At 54.6% G+C, this 19559-nt stretch overlaps 1 long non-coding RNA gene across 1 annotated transcript; it reads left to right on the top strand.

Annotated features, from left to right (window-relative positions):
• The first annotated feature begins 368 nt into the window (after positions 1-368).
• LOC119107768 (uncharacterized) lies at positions 369-4428 on the top strand. Its single transcript, XR_005095268.1, has 2 exons — positions 369-809; positions 4120-4428. It is a non-coding gene; the product is annotated as an uncharacterized LOC119107768 (long non-coding RNA).
• The last annotated feature ends 15131 nt before the right edge of the window (positions 4429-19559 follow it).

The raw sequence follows: 19559 nt of genomic DNA, 5'->3' as shown, positions 1-19559 counted from the left end.
GCAGCACCACGCGCAACAGACAGCGCTTGTGGCCCAGCAGCACCACGCGCAACAGACAGCGCTTGTGGCCCAGCAGCACCACGCGCAACAGACAGCGCTTGTGGCCCAGCAGCACCACGCGCAACAGACAGCGCTTGTGGCCCAGCAGCCCACAGCGGGGGACGGAGACCGCGGCAGAAGCGGAGGCGTCATGCTCTGCCCGCCGCAGCCCAGAGCAGAGGCGTCGGTGCCGCTGGCGGCCGGCTGGCGGTCGGCGCCGGCTCCGCTGCGGCTCGTCTGTCGCCGCCGGCTGCTGGCCGTCGGCGGCTCGCCGGCCCGCCGCCGCCTGTTCCCGCCCGTCGACGCCGACGAGACGCGCCAGTTCGTGAAGCGCGAGCTCGCCGCCCTGCGCGCCGCCGACCGGCGACGCTACAACTTCGACTTTGAGGCGATGACGCCGCTGGAGGGTCGGTTCGCGTGGCAGCGGATGGAGGCCGACGCCCTGCCGGCGGAGGGGGCGTGCGGGGCGTCGCGGCGTCTGCAGCTGGACCGCGCCGATCGCGGGCTGACGACCCCTGACCCGGCCGTTAGGTGCCGCCGACACACAGACTCGACCGTGGTGCGCCGCCTGCTCTCCGCTGTGACGCGGCCACTGAGTCCGTCGCCGAACGGCGGACGTCTGTTGGAGGAGACCGAGGTCGGCATTTGCAGAGGAGGCTCCGGGCCCGCGGCACGGTGGAGCCCTCAACCGCGACGCGCATCTGAAGCGGGACAGAGCGTCCCGGATGCAGTTGCAGCACGTGCGTCACTGCGTCAGAGCAGCATCTCAGGTACACATAGCAGCGTGGTTGTGCTCAGTGCATTGCCCCCCAGAGTAAGGGGTGGGGCTTCGCCTTACAGGGGTGCAGCTGAACTGGAGGGGGAAATTATTCACAGCGTTTATGCAACGTGTTATCACGTATCATAATATGACATGGCATTATCACGTATTACAAATGTGCATTTGTCGTTAGGGTGAGTCATAGAAATTCTTAGTCCGCCCCGCACAGCTGTAGTAGTGTAGTAGTAGAAAGTATGTTACGCCATCGTGCGTGCCAGCCGGCTGCCCCGCATTTGCCATGTAGCTGTCACAGGTGGGTGTGGCCGCGGGCATGACTGCGCAGTGCGCTGTGAGAAGGTCGGCGCGCCAAGACTGCATGTACGTGGAGTGGCTGCCGTCGATGTGGCCGCGGATCGATTGCGTGGTTGATGCCCGGCAACAGGGTGCGTGACGCGCAGTGCGCCGTTGTGCTTCCACCAGCACCAGATGTACCGCATTCTCACGGCGATGGGCACGGCCAGTCTGAGCACATTTTCGACCGGCTTGTTTTGGCGGCTTGCAGCCCCACGGCCGTGCTGCACTCACTTTAATCGACATCCGCGTACGGCGGCGTCGGCCTGTGTTAAGGATTTTGGGTGCTGGGTCGAGGGGTCGACAAGCTAACCTCACCTCACACGCATGTTTCTCAGCCGACTCAGCTCACTCTTGTCGATGGATGATCCAAACCTGCTCTCTAGCCTTAAGTGTGTGTAACGTTCATCAAATAGCTCCCAATTGTTGCAGCGCATAGTCGCGGCCATCCAATGATGCCTAACTAAGGCTACGTTTAATATTTAACTTGCTTTTCATTTTTTGTAATATTCCAGACAAAAATGTCAGGGGCCCAAAACCGACATGGGGTCCTAAATCCTTATGGCGGAGGACAATCACGAAAGCACACAAACTGACACCCTGCTCGCCTACACGGTTCAGCCGGAACAAGAGCTTTAGCTTACAAAATGTTGACATTTACTGCAACGTAAAAACATGTCCGACGATTACACACGTTGTATAACATTTCTTACGCGCCGTGCAGCGGGCAAAATATTCTGTCCCTTGTGACTTATCCGTCTGATTCGCCTTTTGCGTTTTTACTTTCGGCCCGAGCCCGTCTGAAAATGGCTTCTCCCCTTCAATGAATGAAAACAATTACGTTCCCCACTAGCGACGTCTAGCACTATGTCACAGACAGTTTATAATTACTAGTGACCTTTTCAGCAAGACCACCGTAGCGTTTCTGCTGCGCGCACCCCGCGTGGCGGCCCCGTCCCTCTGTCGGCGCATCTCCCCTCCCCCTGGCGGCGTCCCCTAGCAACCGGCATTCCAGCGGAGCGTAAACAAGGCGGGGGGGGGGGGGGGGGGTTCGCCAGGCCGGAGCATGCCGATGGGAGCCGAGGAATGCGGTACGAGACCACGCAGCCTCCGCGGCGGCCGGCCTGGCGCGTGCAGCCCGGAGTCGTTTAGCCGGCCGCTGCCGCAGCGGGCGCGCCCGTCTCCAGCTGCGAGGGTGTTCCGACCAGGCGGACAACCTGCTGCAGAGACGGCGCAAATGTGGAGGAGGGCGTCATGGGCCGAAACAGTGAAGCCCAGTTTACTGCCTCTTGGTCGGATGAGTTTGCGCAGCGTGATATGGGAATGTCGGTGCAATTTGCTGAAAAAGTGTCGTTGGAACCATTTCGACGCAAGCGTAGGTGAATGCAGGCCAGCATGTCCTTGTCCCGGCAAGTTTCCAACAAGGCCATCAGGCATGGCAAAAGTGGCGGTCCCCCCTCCCTCTCGTCGTCGAGAAAATAGAACAGCCGCCCTATGGTGCCGCGTGACACCAAGAGGTAAAACGTTATGTTGTGTCCCCTCCCCTTCCGCCCTCCCAATGTCTCAGAAGATGCACCGTTACTGGGTGCCATCCGACGCATCAGCCCAGTCTCTCGTGCGGTGAGTGATTCAGTATTGGCTGCCAGCTCACAAATCGGCCCAGTCTCGTGCGGTGAGTGGTTCAGTATGGGCTCCAGCCCACACATCAGCCCAGTCTCTCGTGGTGAGTAGCTCAGTTCCGGCTGCCCTGTCCGTCCGGAACAGCAACAGCGGAAACGTCAAACATATGGCGCTCCATGGAGAGAACCGGGGACAAATAACGTTTAACCCGTCATCCCTCACATGTTAGAGGATGCATCATCGCGGCTGTGAATACCGTGATATTCAAACTCATACATATTATTATTATTATTATATATATATAAACTATAATTATTATTATATATATATTATAATATACATATTATTATTATATATATATATAAACATATTCTGTCCGATGGCGGTCTTACATTCATCATCTGCCTGTCACACGGGGTTTGGTTTTCGACAACCGACGCGTCTTTCGGCGTTATGCACGACTCAATATATGCTTGTACGGCAGAATGTAATGACTTGGGGGACGTAACCAGAAGGCGAAAGAGAGGCGGTCCCTCATCTCGCCAGGAATATTTTAGTATTGCTTATTTTTAAAAGCATTTTCTGTGAAAAAAAACACAGGAAGGGGTTGGAGATCTCTCAATCGCCATTTTTTCCTGAGTTGCTATGCATGGCAATGCACTAATTGCGGACCGCGCTCATAGAGACGACCCTGACATTGTAAAATGTAGCGCGACAGCAAAGGACCTTTAGAGTGTTGAAGCAGGGATGCAGACAGAAGGCTCCAGATTTCCCCGAAGAGACGTGCGATTGCAATATTGAGTAATATAAGGTGACCTGGGCCAGCTCAGCCACTCGCAAGGGGGTGCCGGCGGCGCAGTGGTTAACGCGTCCGCGTTAACCGCTGCGCGTCTGGGAAACCAGAGGTACGGGGTTCGGTTCCCCGCGGTGCCCGCCCTTCCTGCCAGGATAAGAGGCAGGCGACGTCATATAGCCTCAGCAGCTGGGTGCGTCGTAACGTCCCAATGACATGACATGACTCTGCCACTCACCGTTTCCGATTAGAGAAGGCCGCTTCGATGAGCGGTCAGTCCGCGTGTCCGACAGATTCAAGGTACAAAACTGGCAAGGGGGGCGAATATGTTAATGCATTAATAACCCCTTGGGTGTGTTTTTATTGTTATGCAAATCCCACCAAATCGATCACCAAATAGCTCATGCTCTTATCTCAACCGACGTCATGTAGGACTCGGCCAGCCTGCAACCCGTAACTCTGAGCTATCCCCCTATTATGTTTTTATTTCGGGTGCTCGTACTAGTTTGAAGGTGGCGTACTCCCTCTCCTTACACTTCGGTCTCTCTTGTTGCAGATTTTACTGTAAGCAGGAAACGGCCTTCGTCTTCTGCGACCTGCTTCGAACGTCCCGGAAAGCTGCAGCACGTAGACTTCGCACCGCGCCTGAAGTCTTCTCTGCATGTGGACTTCCAACCGCACGTGGATTCTCCGCGGCATTTGGATGCATCACCGCACATAGAGTCCCCACTGCACGTGGACTCTCCGTCCCACGTAGATGTTCCGCGGCGGCCGTCCCTTCCACCAGATCGGGACACTGTGCTATCTAGCTGAACCGCCGATGCTCTGTGCCATTTAGTGCTGATCTCAATACAACAAAACTTGACAAATATAATGCGATGCGTGCTAGAAAGAAGAGTACTAGAAATGGGATGGAATACAATCGCCGTGGTTGATAATGTGCAGAGTTGCCTTTCAGTGCGCACGACAGAGTATGTCTGTTCACTCGCGCAGAGTTCTTTATAGCGCCTGCGGCATCTTGCTTGTCTTGCTGCAAAAGGAACTCTCTCTTCAACGCTACATAGTGTTAACGTAAAACAGGGTGATATGACAGTCGCCTACAACTATTTCTGTAACATACATACTTCTGCTTGAGGCAGCCGTAGGTCTGGGTTTGTGTTGACCACGGTGCTCCCTATGGCATTTGGGTGCTCTTTTCTTTTTGCCACGATATTATCCACGTCGTCAGTTTCTGTTTTCGCTACGGAGGCCATGTGGTGTTGACCATCTCACTCAGTATCACGCCACATGGCTGCTCGATTTCAAAAGCCAAACAGGCGTTCCCTCAGCACAGGGTGCCTGCCCTCACTGTGTGACACTGAACCCCTTTGTGCTGATACGATCGTCGGATCAGCGGCGACCCGCCGGGTCGCCCGTCCCCCGGGTCCGACCTCCCTGGTCGCCCCCCCCCCCCCCCCAGCCACGTCCGGTCTTGGCCACAACATCCTGGAATGCGGCGCCCACCAGCAGTCTGTAACAGCGCCCTCCCATATGTTGCTGGTGCCGACCTGAGCATGGTGTCCAGCCTGGCCGACTGCAGGCCCGACGGGCAGGAAAGGAGGTGGCTTCGTGTTTTCGTTCGCCTGTGCCGCAAAAGTTCTGGAATGTGTGGTTACCGACGGCGGTGGGGGCGATTGTAATCACCCAGCCGCGGGATTGCGCTTGCGGTGAAGCGCAGGTGAAGGTGGTTCTTTAAGAATTCTGCATTTGCAATCACAATGTCGGGGAAGCATTAAGTGGAGGTCACCGACAATCCTGGGCAGCGATGATGGCGACTGTGCAATCATGGTGTGATATCCGGATGTGGGGAAGGGGAGAGCAACAAAAGCCACTCGGTTAACAACAAGTTTGACTCAGTTTGCCGCATAAAGTAAATTATGTTTCAACTCGAACACAAATGAAAAGGCTTGAGTAGTCACGCCATTATTCGCTTCATTTCGGCTTTCATTTGCACACAACCGATTGTGTCGGTTCAAATAAAAGCCGAGCCAAGGAAGAACCGTCATAAGTATAATTGGGCTGTACCTGACTCTGTACCTGGCTCCTGGACCGCCGAAAGTTAGGCTAGGATGAAAAAGAGTTATTTCCTTAAGCGTGGTCCCAGTCTGGAATAATTTCGCTTCATGGAGTCTTCCCGTACTTTTGCATTTTTGACTTTTCTTAAGCGTGGTCACAGTCTGGAATAATTTTTCTTCTGGAATAATTCATCTTCATGAATAGTTTTCTTTTCTTCGCTTCATGTCTTTGTACTTGTGACTTGTAGTTAGACACGTTACGTTTGGCCTGTGACATGTGACGTGCCTGTGTTACGTTTGGACGTGTCAATTAGACACGTCCGGTTTGGCCTGTGATACCAGTCTCCTCAAATTTTTTTTGATTGTCTTGAAATTCTGATTAAAAAAAAGTTGCTCAGACGGGAGAAATACGATGGCACTTCCTGCTTACCAGCTGAAGGAATTAGTTGGCTTGCTTTTCTTAACACATATGTGTTATGTAGTGGTCGCAGTACACTAATTGATCAAAACGGTTGTACAATGAATGCTACGAGAGCTTGAAACGTTCTAATTTGGACAAAACGAATGCAAATACAAGGGTTTCACTTAAAGCGTCCATTTTTAAGTGCAAGCAAGGAAACTAAAAGCGGGCCAAGCACTCACTATCTCGCAAGTATTGCTGGGGCTTTATATTGGTACCTTTCATGCAATCATTGTGGTTTGGGAAGTAGAGATCAGCGGCTACACATACCATTTGCAAAACAGCAGCTGCAGCAAGTGTGGGCCATTGTTAGAATTGAGAATTGCGTCCGTGTTGAGGCGGCTGTCATGAAGACGTTTTGCTAGCCAGATGAAAACTAAATGCAAAAAATGTCCAGGTGTTGACAGATGTTTGGTCTGAAAGAAATATTCGAAAAAATGATATCTCTTTACAAATAATGACCTTTTACGATTGACATTCCAAATGAAATATCCTGTACGAGGCCATCACCACGCGAATTCAACGAAACGCCATGCTATAGCTTTGCTTTCTCCCCCCGTGGCGTTCTATGGCCTTTAGCACAGTGACTCTTTGCAGGAGTGCTTTTGCTTGTGGAGGCATCATTAACATAGATGTTCAGTTCGTTGTAAAGCTGTTTACAAAGCAGGTGTGCACCATCGACATGTCACGTGGTCCAGTGACGCACAGTCTCCAACTTCCACCAAGGCACGAAGTTACTCACGCCGCCCGCCGTGCTTAACACAAAAGCTCATGTTTACTCGCTCTCCACACATAACCCATACCCATATGGATGAGATTGGCGTCAGATTCCCGCCGCAGTCGCGGAGGCTACGACAAATATTTCACTTAAATATCTTGTACACGCCCAAAATCGCTATTCCGGAAATAACATCTGGGGCTGCAGAGAGCGACAGGAGTATCTTGCTGTGCGTAAACGTTAACTGCCTAATTTAGACTCGAAAATAATCACACTCGACGCTGGCACATCAAATCGGCATCTTTTGATGGCACAGCAACTCCCCAGCTCCTGGGGCTGCCACTTTCTCACCTTTAGCGCCGCGATGCAAGGCCTGAGCGTCTGCATAACCTGCGTGGTGTGTCTGTCATTAGAGGCTTCTCATGCCAATTGGTGCAAGACAAAAGTTCAGAGTTGCAGCAAATGAGCATACTTGAAGTGGAACATGAGAAAGAGCGATGATTGGAAAAAGGAAATGTTAACCTGACATGATGGCTTTAATGCGTAAGGAGTGCCGAAGTCGAGCTGTTCCGCAGAGGCGTCAGTATTGTCATGGAGACGCGTCCCAAAGACATCTGCGCTCATACCTGTGACGCGCCTCTGACCCTCACAGGTGGGAGGTCAGTGGAAGACCTCTGGTCCTCACGATGCCAGTGGAAGACCTCTGGCCCTACGGGTGGGAGGCCAGTTGCCGCCCCCCCCCCCCCTCATGCAGCGCTGGATTGGGGTAGGTTGTCGACCGACTGGCCTGGTCCTCGGTTCCCACGTTCGCCGGAAATCTGGGCAGGACGAGTGCGGGGCAAATAAAGGGTTTCGGTGGGAGGCAAACGAATGGCTGATTAATTGTTCTCGGTGCCCGCGACCCCACGACCGGAAGCTACTCCGCGCCGGATTAGCGGAGGCAGATCAGGGGAGCTTGTCGGCGAGGGAGGCCCGCTCGCATTTCTAACGAAAATACCATACTTGTCATTAGCGTGGTGGGTCAGCTGGTAGGCACGCGTTATGCTCTTTCTTCAGAACAGTTCAAAAGCCGTGCCACCATGAACGACTTTAAAATGATTGTATTTATTGTTCCCCATAAATTACGATTGGCATTTAAGGTAATGGGTCTGACAGCTGTACTTGAAGGTCATCAACAATCATTAAGGTATTGCAGCAATAAAAACGTTAATAAACTCTAAGAATTTACGGCAAGAAATAAATCACAGAGCCGTAGTACCCAGATCATTATCAGCTAGCGAACGCATTTTTAAAAACGACAAACGTAAATTTGATCACTATCCGCACAAAGCATCTGTTGAACAGCGGCACAAGATTCAAATGTAGCATGGCTCATAAACGGCTTTCTGGTCCGACGAAATGGCGGGGCGTATTTTACAGTGACGCCGGCGAGCTGGTCCGTTGTTAAGGGAGCGGACTTTCCTCTGGCTGGGATCGACACCCTTGAAGCGGGCGGCCTACCAAAGCATTTCAGCCGAAGCATTTCGTGACGAGTTCTTCAAGAGCCAGCTGAAGTGAAATATTCAGGAATTCATTGACGCCGAGAGAACTGACAGCCATCCAGCTTCGGCTCCCAGCGCATTCCAATTTAAAGCGAGCTAGCCGAGAGAGCGCGTCATCGCCCGGGCAGTTCAAGAGCCGCGCCGGGGCCGCCGGGCACGGCCCGCATTCCGCCCCGGGACGCCCTCCGACCCGGGGCCAGCACGACAGGGGCGGCCGCGTCTCGTTCGCCGCCCCGGCCCGGAGGCGACGGCCTCGCGCCGGAGGTCAGTTTAGGGCCGCGCCAGCGCCGCTCGCCTGTAAAACTGCCGCCGGCGGCGACGGCCCAGATGTCCGTAACGACCGCGACCCCCCGGCGGCCCGCGCCGCTCCGGCCGCCGCTGGTGCTCGGGTGAACGCCCGCCGCGCCCGTGACGATTTCATTGGCGGCGCCGGCCGATCGTCCGCGTGCTCAGAAGACGTGACGTCATTATCGGGCGGGACGTCGACAGGATGTCCGGACAAGGACGGCGCAGTCACGGTCAGTTTGTCACTCGCCGCTTGCCAGGCGCGTATGTCCAGATTCTTGTCTGATGCCATCTGCGGAGCCTGTCAGGTGCACATCTGGGTGGCCTGACATGCAACCGTCTGGGTGACACCCCATTCATCCGTGTCAGTGACCTGTTAGCTTCCATATAAATGGTCCGTGTGAGTGATCCGGAATACATGTACCCGTGTGGGAGGCCTATTGCGCACCAGCGTGAGTGACTCGCCGAGTGTCAGCCCGCAAGTGAGTGCCGGCGGCCCGCCCGAGGGGCACGTCACGCTCCCGTCAGACTGTCATGTGGCCAGTCTATGCCTTCGTCTGATCGGGGACCAATTACTCGAGCTTCACCGCGGGCAGGGACCGGCCTTCGAGCCGTGCAGCCGCCCGACCGCGACACGGAACACAGAAACAACGCGAACGTGCAAATGACGGCGGCGTCAAATACACGTGAATGACATAGTCAGGATGGGAGATTACGCTGCCCGTAAAACTACACCGTGCGCATGTTAAAACTGCATCAGACACGTGATAGAACGTCGGGTCAATTTCGAGTACATTTCTGGCGTCACTGACGCTGCATGGCGGCCTGGTGTGGTTTGTGACGTCAGGCATGTGGTCAGTGACGTCGCTAATGCTGACTGACGCCCTGGTGTGGTCTGTGACGTCAGTCATGCACTCAAACCGTCGAACGTGCGCTCGCTGCTCGATATTCTCGAACACGGATCTTCAAGCCGGCCACCTTGTGGAAAAATACATGTGTACAGGCGTCCATACGCTGTGATACATGCCTGCTGTGATAAGATGAGTCAGGCCTGATCGATATTCAGTAGCCAACCTGCCTTCTGTTTTTACGTCTCCACCGTCAGCTTTCACCTTGTGAAGCGGAGATGAATAGGCGGCTCAAGTGTGGAAGCCGCGCTACTGACGAGTTAAATCAGCGGGAGCTAGTGTCTGACAGGCAGCACGGACGCGGCCCGGCAGGGGCCGCCGCTCAGGGCCGGCTCTCTGCAGCCGTGGCGGCGGGACGACTCGCCATGCGTCACTGATCAGGGGCGGCTCTCTGCAGCGGTGGCGGCGGGACGACTCGCCATGCGTCACTGATCAGGGGCGGCTATCTGCAGCGGTGGCGGCGGGACGACTCGCCATGCGTCACTGATCAGGGGCGGCTCTCTGCAGCGGTGGCGGCGGGACGACTCGCCACGCGTCACTGATCAGGGGCGGCTCTCTGCAGCCGTGGCCGCGGGACGACTCGCCATGCGTCACTGACGCCTTCCCTGAGTGAAGTCAACTGTCGCAGGGAGAAGCTAGTCGCTACAGAGAGAAGCTGGCCGCTGAAGAAGCGAAAGCTAACCGTTGCGGAAAGGCTTTGTTCACCTCACTTTCAGATTTTTATTTAGTAGAACCGTTGGTTGCATACTAATAACATTAAACGAGCACATCCTGGCGCATTTAAGATCAGTTATTGTCACAAGAAAATAACCTTACTCAAAACGCAGGAAAAAACGGGCTTCATGTTTATCTTGCTTGTATGCAGAAAGGTTCTAGCATCAACTGAAATTTGAAAATCACTAACCAGCGACCTTGTCTCTGGCGGAGTTTTTGCCACCGTCCACACCATTCAAATGAGATCAAAATGATCGATATTTACTCGCACATTTACATTACATGAATGATTGTGCTGTCACCGGTTTTATTGGAGAAAACTTAACATCCCACGTTCAGAGTTCAACGACAGGCGATAACATTCCACGCTGTAGTGCGTGAATGCCGGAGCAGTAAACAGGCGCCTCGGGGGGCGGGGAGATGCCGGACTCGTGTCCTGAACTCACGCATGGGGCGTGATGGAGCACCACGAGCGGCGCTGGTTATCCGCGGCCATTTCACACCTGCCTCGCTCATAATTGTCTGCTTATCGCGGTTCCAGCGCGCCGCGCGGTAATTATCCGGCCCAAAAACGCTGGCAATTTGCGCGGAGGCAGCTGCCCAGAGCTAGTCCAGCCTGGAGGCGGAGTCAGCTGCCCAGGGCTAGTCCAAGCCATAGATGGAGTCAGCTGCCCAGAGCTAGTCCATACCTCAGGTGGAGTCAGCTGCCCAGAGCTAGTCCAGGCCACAAGTTGAGCCAGCTGCCGAGAGCTAGTCCAGCCTGGAGGTAGAGGCAGCTGTCCAGGGCTAGTCCAGCCTGGACGCGGAGTTCTGTGCTTCGGGCTGGTCAACTTGAGGCAGGGACAGGCCTCAGGCTTAGGCTGGTCCAGGCTGGAGACGCAGGCAGGTGCCTATGCCCGCCAGGCTGGAGATGTAGGCAGGCTTTGAGCTACGAATGACAGCGGCTTAGATCACTTTAGAAGGAGGCGTGAGATAGAAAAGAGAAGCAATCATTTATGTTTTAGTAAGTTTGGAACTTGGTTTGAACAACGTGCACCATTCAGGGAGTGTGGAAGCGTTCCAAAACGTGGGAGAGAGAGTGAACTCATTTTCTGAGTCAATGGCTTTCGTCCACTAACACCGGATCAATATTAAACTTGCAAGAAAAGTGGAGGGGCGTTTTCTACGCGGCCCTTTGTTTCTAAGTATGTGCTCCAGTCTAACGCAGAATGGCGAGGCTCCGTTTTATGGTCTGGGCTGGGCTATGTACTGTGTAAGAACGAGCGGCACAGGGCATAAATGTTCGGCGGTAGACAAGCAGAACATTATCTCAAAAGCCCAAGACCTACTGCCAAACCTGCAGCAACCCGCTCCAAGACCTACTGCCAAACCTGCAGCAGCCCGCTCCAAGACCTACTGCCAAATCTGCAGCAGCCCGCTCCAAGACGGCGACGGGACGCTACGGGGGGTAACGGCTTGAAACGTTAAGCATTGAAAAGCGGGAGCCTCGCTATCACACGGCGGAGCCACCTCGCTTGTTAGCTGGGACCGCCGCAAGCCAGTATTTAATGGTCTGTCGCACCAGTTTCTAACCATTAGTGAGAACTAATTTTTTAGGCGAGAGTTGGTACGGTTGTGACATCGATACTGCAGACCGGGCTTCTATAATTATTCACGCTTCATAATCTTACAGACTCAAGTGCTGGTAGATACGAATTGGAGAGCATCAGCGCCCTCAGCTGTGTCGGACAGTCGCTGCACCGCCCCCGTTCTGTTATAGCTGGGGCAAAACTGGAGACAGGCGCGCCTGCTCCCCGTCCTGGCTGGCGCCATTTTCCAGACCGGCGTCATAGCTGGCTGACGTGACTCGAATGACGCCTCCAGATCGCAGCGTGAGGACTGTCGGCGGCTCTGTGTTCTGCATACCGGCGAGCATGCGCCTCCAGCTGCGTGACCGCCCTCGTGTTCCTCGGTTAGTCTCGGCCGGGCTCACAGACCAGAGGGGCAGACAGCTGGCCAGAATCGAGATCTCGGCGATAACGCATCAGCGCGTCTGGCGCGGCCCGCGCCGTTCGTGCTGGAATGTGCTTCCACCTGCCGGGCCTGCAGGGCTCATATGGGAGGTGAGGGGCAGAGCGTCCCTCACCGGCGCATCCGTCACTCTCACATCAGCAGCACGTTCGTGTCGACACGGCCCGACTGCGATTACAGGGAGCGCTCGTGCTGTCAAGGCCGCAGCTTCGTGTAAAGTGCCGCGGCTTTACATATCTACGTAAATGGCTCTGTTCTGGAATCGTAAGAGCCGACAAAATGACATAATTATACACTCTGTTTTATCAATGACGCCAATGCGTCTAAATTACTCTGGGCACGTGCTGATTACGGCCGTCTGTGTGACGCTTAGACCGGGCCAGTGGCAGGGCGGCCGCTGCTGGCCCAACCACGGTCAGACTGCTGGCCCGACCACGGACAGACTGCTGGCCCGACCACGGACAGACTGCTGGTCCGACCACGCACGAGCGGCATGGGAACAGGGAGCCCAGTGAATGGAAAGGTTATACGAAACCATACGAAAACCGAAACTTCGGACCAGGGACGCGGACGACAGCTTGGACCGGAACACCAGCAAATATCAAGAACCAAGCGACAACATTACATTTCCAATAGACACGTGCTTTCGAACAACACGCGTATCATATTTCGAAATCATTTGCGCATATCTCCTCACGGTACGTATTTAAGTGCATGTACGCATTGCATCCGGAAGTATTTTGCCTGATCTGCTCCCGGCGGTGAACAGAAGCACGGTGCGTGTAGCTTTTACCCGTCTGAGGTTAACTGAGGAATGCGCAATTGATTGGCGTGAGCTCAGCTATCTCCACACGAAGGCACTTAACAGCCGCAGAGTATCAACACAGCTGTTTTGCCAGCCATTTTCCCACGTGACCTCACGCTCGTTTGCCACCATTTGGTGGCCGCGCCAAGTGAGTTAACGACGCTGTTTGTTGGCGCTGGAGCGGCGGGTCAGCGGTGTCGACGCCAATTGGTCGCCGCCACACACCCTCCCGCACAGACACACACACAGCCTGCCGCTCCGGTCCAGACGGGTCATTTATCAGAGCGGCGCTTATCGGCCGGAGACGCGGTCTATCTGGGCGGTCGGACGCCTCCCGACCGCCCTCCGCCACGGCTCAATCAGCGCGCCTGGAACGACTTCCAGATGGAGTTCCTCCGCGACTTGGCTGGACTCAGGCCACTTCCAGCTGGACTTCCTCCGCGGCTTGGCTGGACTCAGGCCACTTCCAGATGGAGTTCCTCCGCGGCTTGGCTAGGCTCAGGCCACTTCCAGCTGGACTTCCTCCGCGGCTTGGCTGGACTCAGGCCACTTCCAGACGGACTTCCTCCGCGGCTTGGCTGGACTCAGGCCACTTCCAGACAGACTTCCTCCGCGGTTTGGCTGGACTCAGGCCACTTCCAGATGGAGTTCCTCCGCGGCTTGGCTGAACTCAAGCGACCTCCAGATGGACTTCCTCCGCGGCTTGGCTGGACTCAGGCCACTTCCAGATGGAGTTCCTCCGCGGCTTGGCTGAACTCAAGCCACTTCCAGATGGAGTTCCTCCGCGGCTTGGCTGAACTCAAGCGACCTCCAGATGGACTTCCTCCGCGGCTTGGCTGGACCCAGGCCACTTCTAGATGGAGTTCCTCCGCGGCTTGGCTGGACCCAGGCCACTTCTAGATGGATTCGCTCCGACTCAGCTCACTGCGCTGGTGTGACGTCATGTCACGTGCTGCCGTCACCGCACCGTCAACGGGTTTACTGCTGGAGGGCCGTTAGTTTTCGTTGAGCACAATTCCTGCTCGTGAAGAGCGTTATACTTCCGCTGTATGCTAACGAGCAGGGCTGCGAATATAGAGCACTGAGGCGAATGTCATAGAACTTTGACGCATCCAAAAATATCATGACGTTCAACATAGCACTGCATTCCGTCGTCGAGTGTTCTACAGTGCCTCATCACAAACAAAAGGCGGCGAATCTTGTCTACCACAGCAGTTTACAAAGAAATGATAATACGCTGCTACGAGCAATTTCACTCCGCTGTAGCCTCCCCACAAATGACTACCCTTCATCGCCCGTGACGTATTGGGAGTAATTTCTCATCCTCCCCATTCTCCGTCAGAGCACTCGCCCGTCAGATGGATCAGGCGTCCCGCGCCAGGTTATCACACGTTCCCGCGGTTGATCACCTCCATTTCTACCAGCCCATGAGTAATCACTTTAATGGAACAATTTCGAGAAAATTCGGTAGTGAGCGACGTCCTAGGCGACGTGAAAACCTCACGTGACTGAGACAGGCAGCTGACAGATCCAGACAGACGTTCTGCATTTAACGGGGTTAGCATAGTGTGGCCAGTCCGCTCCCGAATGGTATCGTCCGACGCTGGCATCGCCTCTTCCATGAGCCTCTGAGGAAGATATTGCTTGTTTGTATCTACAAGGTTTGAAGTACACATCATTTTCTTATCTCATGTTGGCTCTCATCAGCATGTATTATCCTTGTTATATGCGTATTAGTAAGTTGTTCTTCGCATTATTGCTTCTGAGTAAATAACTCACTGTGTTGTCCTTGGCGTTGCCGGACGTCTCTTCTTTCGCGTCCCGCTTCCTCCGTATTCTTACCTGCATGTATAAACGTGACATCTCCCCTCTAGCCATGGACTCCGCCAAAGAACAGCGACGGGTGGAAAGGGGCGGAAGGACGAGAAACAATTCCCGAAATTCATGGAATTAGACATTGCGCCTGTGAACCCTAAGTTATAAAACATGAAATGACATTACTAAAAACATCTTCGCCATTATGCGCAATGTCAAATAGCGCATGTGTCTGACATTTCGCCGGAACGTCAGAAGCTTCCAAGAGGCCCGTGGGGCTTCCCGCTCCCTCAAATTTGGCCTCGTGGCCGGATTATAGCCTCTAATAGTCATCACTCATAAACCCCATGCTTTAAATTTCATCCCTTCTCAATTTGAGTTTCAGTTCCAGTTCCAGTTCAAGTTCTATCCTACACATAGAACGTTGTATCGCTTATCACTGTGGCATCCACCTGTAAAGTAAAACCGCCGTGTTTTTTACTTGCCTAGCCACACGGCCTCAAGCGGCCCTCGTCGCGGCTCAACCTCGGCTGTCGACCGTTCCTCTCTTCCTCTCTCTCGGCTGGTTCCGCTCCGGCGGGCCCCGGTCCGCCGCCGGGCACCGCCGCCAGCCGCGGCTTTGTTGTCCCGGGCGTCCGACCACGCTGAGATCTCCCAGCTGACAGAGCCGTGAAAGAGGTCGGAATTCTCCGGGCGGAAGACGCCAGCCCTTCAGCCGTCGGGCGCCGCCGGTAAGGGTTAAATCTGGACAGCCTGCGCCGAGTCATCCTTCGGCGGTCGGGTGACAGGATAGTTGGGCTTCTGACGTGGGGCCCGGGCGCTGAGGATAAGCCACTTGTTCAGGTAGGTTACTGCGCTCTCTGCGCCGGTTTAGAATTACTGGAGCGGAATGTTTTTGGAGCGATAAGAAATAATCGGCAGGGTGAGAAAATCTACACATTATGTACGGGCGTGATCCCAGACATGCAGACTAGAGAATGGCATTTTAATAACTGCTCAAGTGATAAAGGCTTCCAGCAATTCCACGCAGCAGCATTGGGTTGTTTGCTCTGCGAACAATGCTGCCAGATGTGGCCCACCATCTACACATTCGCATTGTTCCGATCTGCTGTAGGGATTTTTTAAGTGACGAAAATATTGACCTGCGAGCGTCATTTATAATTCAATTTTTTACAGGCGATGGGCCATTTGCCAGAAGATATTCTTTCACCAAGGAAACGTGATAAATCGGCGTGTGTTAAGTGCTTTTAATTTCCATAGTTACGCCACCCCTATTTCATCCATGTATTAGAGTCATAAGGATAAAACCGGGCGCTCAGGAAGGACAAGAACACCTTTGACGTCAGAAAGCCAATTATACGCGGCCATAACATTACGGCGCGTCAGTACACTTACATGCGGCATGCATACGCGGCTGATGATCAGCGCCTCGCGAAGAAGCCGCCGGTACTCAACAGCTGGTCACTGCAAGTCTCCCTCAGCGATCATCAGACGGGGCATACCGAAGGGAGACGACGCTGCCGTGTACAGTCACACTGGCCTGTTGCCGTGGCGTCCGGACCGCGCCGGGCCCGTGACCCGGCCCGTCCGACGCCGGCCGGTCACGAGCGGCACCTCACTTCACCTCACCTCAGCGCGACCTTGGACCGTGGAAAACGCATTTGTCTGGCTCCCCTCCTGCCACTGGTAGCGTTTCTCTATGTCGACAGATTCTGCGATTATTCATAGCGGCATACAGAGGACGGCTACGTTCCTCGGGTCGTATCGACTGGAGCGCACAATTGAAGTGATCAGCTCCACTGCGTCACGCGCGTCACATACGAGGCAGAAGCGCCAGAATTGTCACACAGCGACAATGCAGTGTGGGAAGTCCAGTATTGAAGGGACGTTGGTGCCTTGAAATAGGGCCAATGGTCGTTCCAAGGCCATTTAAATGTTCGTCTCTTTCAACGTGGCTAATCTACGAACTCCGTACGGAATACTCGCTGAGTTGTCACTTTTTCTCACGAAGCCGTCATCATGCCATCACGCACCTCCCAGGGCTTTCAGGCGTTACATATTTTATAGCAATTCCGTGTGTAATGGTTGCCAAATATGCTGTTCAACAGTTGACGCCTGCTCCCCTCCCCCACCCCCCAGAAAATAGCCCCCAGCGGACCCCGGGGTAACCGTTGCCTGTCGCCGTGCTTGATCCGACTGCTAGCCACCGGTCTCAAGCATCAGGTCCCCCGCCAAAGCCAATCCACCCCACACTGCAGCAGGAAGTCAGACGATAAGATCCCAACGGCCTGAGAGAAAACGAATGCCGGCTTTTTATACCGCGCCGGGTGAGCGCGTGTGAAATCCTCCCATTGTTCTGACGACTGTATATGGCGACCAAATCTCGCACCGCCGAGCTGCACGCTGATGTATTCGACCGTTACCGCGTGATCCCACGACTGCTGGTGCATACTGGACGTGGCGGGATGTGGGCATGCTTGTGCTGCTGCGCTGCGGTCGTCGTCACTTCATCAGCCATGGTGTGTATGAAATCAACGTGTGACTTGCCGTGTTTGCCATAGGCTCGCCGGCATAGAATATCAGTCCGCTTTAAGCTGTTTCGCTTCAATTAATTATGATACACATAATGCGCCGATAAAGTTAGTCATGTGTCCTGTTTCATCCGCGCTTGATGTGTCGTGTTTCATCCGCATGTCCATCTTTCAGTGCACCACAGTCAAGGTGCCGGTTTGTGTGCTGTATACTGGTCCTACAATGGTCCACGAGCCCGGTACGCTGAGCAGAACTATGCCACTACGTAAGCTTGGCGATTGCCGTGTTATCATCATCATAGGACGAACATATTCAGCAACAACAAATACAACTGTCAGGTTTGCACAACTTTACCTCAGCAGTGCTGAATTTCTGTTTCAGGTTGTACCGCTGAGACACACTCAGACCCGTCCTGATTTTAACTAACCTCCCTTTAAAGTTCCAAGCGTTCCAAAGCTGGCGATGGCCGCCGGCCGCTGCGTCGCCCGCTCCTCTCGTTGCTGCTCCGCCCGCCGGCCTTCCTCGTCGTGTCCAGCGCTGCTCGTTTCAGGCGGCGGGCCAGTTTTTGTCCGGGGCCGCCAGCCGTGGGAACGATTGTTCGCAGCCGCGCGCCGCCTCGGTATTTCTTTCACGCACCCCCACCCGGCACGCCGTGCGCTGCAAGAGGACCCGCGGCGATAAAACTGGGCGCCGCGTCGTCACGAATAACTCGCCGGCGCGCGCATTGCGATCTAACCGCCGCCATAACCGGCCGCGCGAGGCGGGCTCTCTCACGGCGGAGGGGGACGCACGTCCGCAGCTCCGCTCATGTGGCTGGGGAGATGCACGTCCGCAGCCCCGCTCATGTGGCTGGGGAGACGTGCGTCTGTAGGTCTGCTCATGTGGCTGGGGAGACGCACGTCTGCAGCCCCGCTCATGTGGCTGGGGAGACGCACGTCTGCAGCTCCGCTCATGTGGCTGGGGAGACGCATGTCCGCAGCTCCGCTCACGTGGCTGGGGAGACGTGCGTTCGCAGCCCCGCTCATGTGGCTGGGGAGACGCACGTCCGCAGCTCCGCTCATGTGGTTAGGGAGACGTGCGTCTGTAGGGCTGCTGATGTGGCTGGAAAGACGTGCGTCTGTAGGTCTGTTTGCATGGTTGGGGAACACGCGTCTAAAGGCCTGCTAATGCAGCTGGGAAGACACGCGTCTCTGGGTTTGCTCTGCTTGTACAGTTGAGGAGACGCGGGTCTCCGGGTTTGCTCCGTTTATGCAGTTGGCGAGATGCGCGTCTCTGGGTTTGCTCAGCTTGTACAGTTGGGGAGACGCACGTCTCAGGGTCTGCTCTGCTTAGTCAGCTGAGGAGACGCGTGTCTCAGGGTTTGCTCAATTAATCTGGGGAGGCGTGCGTCTTTATGTTTCTTCAATAAAGCTGGAAAGATGCATCGTTTTGGGTGCGCTCATGCAACAGTGGGTAACACGGGTCTCTGAGTCTGCTCCCGCAACGACGGGAGACGCATGTTTCGGAACGGCGGCTTGCCTGCCCCAACAGATACGCTGACCTACGTTCAACTGGAAATCATATTGATGCTGATAAAGCAACGAGGTCAACACCTGTTAATCGTCAGTGGCACATACAAACTGTAAGCAGGTATCGGCATGCTGCTTTTACGTGTTCCAGCTAAATAAGCTACTCATTTATCATGCTATATAAGTAATCATTTCAAGATGTATCCGATGGACAGCGGACAGTTTCAGCTCAGGACCACTTAGTAATGGCCGGCTCAGCATTCGTTGTCTGCTTAGTTTTGTCGGATAGCACGCATGAGACATAACGTGCTCGTCATTCAATTACGTGCTACTCAGGCGGTTTCATATCTAGTTTTTCATTTCATCTTCATGAGCAGCACATATACACCGTTTAATGATTTCATGGATATGAACCTATATGATATTGAACTGACTACCATGACAAACCTTCAATTTTCCCACCGGCGTGGAACGACGTTCAGGCTGAGGAAAAACCACGCTGCAATATTTCATCTCCGTGAAAAACATGGCCGTGACCCGGTGCAGATTACGATGCGGCGTGTCTCCCACGCCCGCCGCGCTGGGGTCACGTCCACAGAACGCCGCCGGCCCGCGAGGCCGCCGGCGGTAAAAACGGCCCGCTCCG

Source organism: Pollicipes pollicipes, unplaced genomic scaffold (genome assembly GCF_011947565.3).
Source record: "Pollicipes pollicipes isolate AB1234 unplaced genomic scaffold, Ppol_2.1 Scaffold_6686;HRSCAF=7923_pilon_pilon_pilon, whole genome shotgun sequence".
NCBI lineage: Eukaryota > Metazoa > Arthropoda > Thecostraca > Pollicipedomorpha > Pollicipedidae > Pollicipes > Pollicipes pollicipes.
The sequence above is the reverse complement of the archived record's forward strand: the minus strand, read 5'-3'. Positions and strand labels throughout refer to the sequence as shown.